Raw genomic sequence first — 4,650 nt, forward strand, 5'->3', positions numbered from 1 at the left:
AGAGACGTATTTAAGGTAGTTCAATGTTGGAAATTAGGGGCTAATGAGGGCTATGTGGTTTGAAAAGAAGCGAGAGCAACAAGAAAGAAAAATGTGAGTAGTGTTCAAGGAAGGTGTAGTCACTTGTACCCAAATGTTTATCTGACCCTTCCCTAAACCTACATTACAAGCTTAAAAACTCCTTATGGGATCTCCAACCAATCGTTCTTAGAATAAAGCGACGGATTAAAATAAGGTCAAGCTTATGGTATGGCATGTTGTAACACTTGAAACTCTTTTTGAGAGTGAATGTCTTTGTAAATCCGTCCTTTTTTGTCAGTGTAAATACTGTGATTTTTGGACTTTATTTCTAGTGAGGGCACATGAATTGTGAGATTGGACAGAAGTTGAGTTCTGGCAGTCGAATGCATGTGCACTCAGCTGAGAGTAACATTTTGTCAAATTGGTCGAGGCTCAAGGTTCACAAGTTGATTAGTTTCTTTGCAAATAACAATGATTGTTCAGGAAAAGCAAATAAATGAAAGTGCATGCTTGTAGTACTGACAACTAACACTGTCCACGGTCACTATTGTTTCATATCGTTTAGCTGGAGTCTAGAATAAGATAGTGTCGTTTTAGTTGCTTGAGGACAAGCAAGAGTTTAAGTTGGGGGTGTTGATATGCCGGAGAATTTTGGCACATTTAATACCAATTGCTTAGATTTTACCTTGTTTTAAATGCAATTATCTTTTATACTTATGTAATTTTAATATTTTGCGGTGTATGAGGCTTAAGGACCCAAGAACATGAAATGAAATCAAAAAGCTGCAAAAGGACAAAAAAAGGCAAAATGTGATCGCAGATGTGAGTATGCAGACCGCAAATCAAACATGTGGGTCGCATATTGCTCGAAGGAATCTAAAAGCCCAACAGCCTGTTGGCCAAATTCAAGCTCAAGAAATGTGGTCCATTATGCAACCGCATAATGGATTGCGAATCCCCTGTAGAAGTTGTTGAGGGCGGAAATGCGGTGACAAATGTGATCGCAAATCAACAATACGGACCGCATAACCTAAATGCAACGACTACCTGGGATCTAGGGTTTCGAAGATGGCTTTCACGAGAATGCGGACTGCATGTCTGTTATGCGACAGAAATGCGGTTGCATAAGTGACCTAGAAGGATATTTTTGTCCGAAATTGGTCCCGAGTTTTAGCCCACTATAAATAGATTTATTGGGGTTTTGTGGGGGCATCTTGTCTGGTTTTTGAGCTACAGTCCAACCTTTGAATATTCCTCTCTTTTGGAAGCTTTAGGAGTGAAGAATCTTGCACTTCGTAAGCTTTATGGCAATTAATATTCTCATCCTTTTGTATTTTAGCATGAGTAGCTAGCTTTAAATACTAAGGTTGTGGACCCTAAATGGGTGTTATGTTAATGGGTGTTTAACATTGAATATATATATATATATAATGGTTGGTTGATATATATTTATTTCTCATTCTTCATTTTTTGTTGGTGGTTGCTAACATTAACAAGTGCCATTAAACTCTTTCTTTACTTTGAAAGGTGAGTTAGGTTTTGGAAGAAGTAAATATCAAAGACCCAAGGCTTTAAACCTTGTTTAATAGAATTGCTTAGGAATAAGTTGGTTTTATTTGGGATAAATTGATTGCTCTTAATTGCAACTCTTTTATATTTGAAAAAATCATAAAGAGGAAAGACTACCCAACTATTGGTAAATATTGGGTAGTCATTTAGGAATCATTTGCATATCTAAAGGACCTTCCATACGAAATATATCATATTAACACCGGTAGCATTACATTTCATTGAAGGGGACACAACCTTTGTTTCTTTAATCAAATTATTTAGATTCTCAATGTTACAATTTGTTATCTCTTTGAATCACAATCATATCACACTCTTGTTACAATTAACAGAATAGAATTACGACCTAAGTCATGCAGCACACTACTCGAGTAATTTTTTCACGCCTATTCCCTGTGGGATTCGACCCTAACCTCGTTGAGTTATTATATTTGACACCGATCGCCTTACACAACTTAATTAAAGTGTAATTTGAGCGTATCACTACTCTGAAATTATTGGGCAAAGATTTCCATTAGATATAGCAGGGAGTATGAACATGAAAGCATTTGATGGATCTCAAAGGGCCAAGATCGGGGAGATTAACCTTTGCCTGCAGATGCGACCAACTTGGTTCAATGTTGAGTTCAAAGTACTAGACATATCAGCTACATACAATCTTCTATTGGTACGACCTTAGATACATGCCGCTGGGGCTGTGGCTTCAACATTACACAAGTCCATGAAGTTCAAATGGAACCATCAGGAGGTAATCATTCACGGAGATCGAAGCAACCCCATTGACACCAGTCAAACTATCTCGGTTATTGAGGATAGAAGAAGGCTGGGTGGAGAAACTTATCACCACATTGAACATGTCAACGCAATTGAGAAGGACAAGTGGTGGAGCAACAAAATATAAAGCATACTGGCATGGTCTGGGTATGAACACGGCAAAGGGCTTGAGAAGTAACTCCAGGGCATTACCAAATCGATACAGTTGAAACGTCATGGCACAACTTTCGGGCTGGGATATCCATACACCTGGCAAGAATATAATGATTTGTCGCCACCATGGCGTGGTCCTTATTACCCTCTCGAGAAGCCAGTGCCACATCTGAGTCAGACTTTTCACCAGGACGATACAATATGGGGATCTATAGAGGAAGAAGCTTCGGCGGGGCTAAGGAACCTGTTTCTAGAAGATGAGGATATGGATTTTAGTGCGATAGTTGATGAGGATGAGGAGGAAGAAGGCCTCACCATTCAGACTGTGGAGAAGGGAGCCGTTCTCAAGAATTGGACTGCCATCCCATCCTGGGCCCGCCGAATTCTTGGGTAGCTTGGCAGTTAGCCAGATATGTTTTAATATCCATGCTAGGCATTTAAGATATTTCAGTAATTTTGTTTTTAAAGACGCATTTTATTTTGAAATAATTGCTCGAGCCATCAAGCCATACCTGTTTTGTATTTTTTCAAATTTAATTAATGCATTGCTATTTATTATTCATTATTATTGCCACGCCCCCTTTTCCTCGAGAGTCTGGGTTTCAACATTCATTGGTAACAACTCATTTCCTTTTTGGAATTGGGTATTCGAATTCGAAGAGTCACCACCTAATGAATTTAAGGTGCGTTAAGGCACCTAAAGCAAATAACTCATAAAAATCGGTTTGCATTACCAGAGACTTGGGCAAGGGCTTGAAATAAACTTCAGGGGAATGTGTTAGGCACCTCTCGCAGTCCAGAACGGTGGGTCCTGACCGAACTCAAATTATGTGAATTAGTCATTTAACAGATAGGAAGTTGATGATAGGCTATAATTACGTATTTTTAGTCGATTATCACACTCTAATTTACTGCACTTTAGTTGAGTTTGCGCTTTAATCGCTAGTGTTTTGCACTAACTGTGTGTTTTATGCCTTGTAGGAGTGATTCCGAGCTATATAGATTTCATGGAATGAATTCAAGTGACTTGGAGCTTTGAAGTCTGATTAAAATCCCAAGTAATTAAGTCGAGATCGTATTCGGGGATCAACGGATGATAGAGCAACAAAACGAAGAATCGAGTAGGCATATTGCGCACAGTCTAGTAAAATGCACATAAATTTTTGCTCAGAACTCCATTTGGGCTCCACAATATAAGGTTGGAAATATAATTCAAAGGGCTACAACTTTCATGTCTTACATTTTTCCAAATTTCAAATGGAACAGGGTGACAAACGCGATCGAAACCGCAACCGCGGACCTGAGGCGGGCTGAGGCAGTATACCTGCCATATACTGCGGTTCTACCGCGGTTGACCGCAACCGCGACAGTCCATACGTGAAATATTTTCCTTTTTCGCGTAAGAGAAGGCATAATTTTTTGGGCTCGACCCTACTTGGTATATATACATGAAAAAATGGTATTTTAAGAGGTTGGACACACTTTTGACATAATTTAGACCTAAGGAGGCTAAGGAGACTGGAGATTCAACCTAAGGAGGCAAGAACACACTGGGATCAAGGCGGGGAATTCTTCAATGAGTTTTTCCTTCTTCTTCCTATTTCCATTATTGGTTATGAATTCTAGTATTGTGTTTGTACATACTATTATGAATAGCTAATTTATTTTCTAGGGTTGTGATGGAACCTTTTGTAGGATAAATTCTTGTTATGTTTTTATATAATTGAGCCGTAGTATTTTCTCTATTAGTTCAATTATATTATTCTTGTGGTTGATGGGCCCTCAATTAACTGTGCCTATTTAGTATGTATTACTCGGGAGAGAGTGTATATTTAGGTAGTTGTTGAACAACATCACTCCCGACGTATGTGAGGAATCAATAACATAGGGTTTAAAGGTGGGATTAGGGATAACAAAACCTTGGGTGCGATCTAAGTGAGCTGTAACAAAAGCTAGCTAGCGTAACTCGGGAGAGTGCGTATAGTAAATTGTGGTAATTACTCGGGAGAGAGTTACGACAGTCGGAGCGCTCATGATCGGTAGAGAATACTTATAGAAGACATAACGGGAAGGATTCCGACAATTGGGGAAATCATAACTCTAGATCTCCTTAGTCTTTTCTCCAACCTGTAG

Source organism: Nicotiana attenuata, unplaced genomic scaffold, assembly GCF_001879085.1.
Source record: "Nicotiana attenuata strain UT unplaced genomic scaffold, NIATTr2, whole genome shotgun sequence".
NCBI classification, from domain to species: domain Eukaryota; kingdom Viridiplantae; phylum Streptophyta; class Magnoliopsida; order Solanales; family Solanaceae; genus Nicotiana; species Nicotiana attenuata.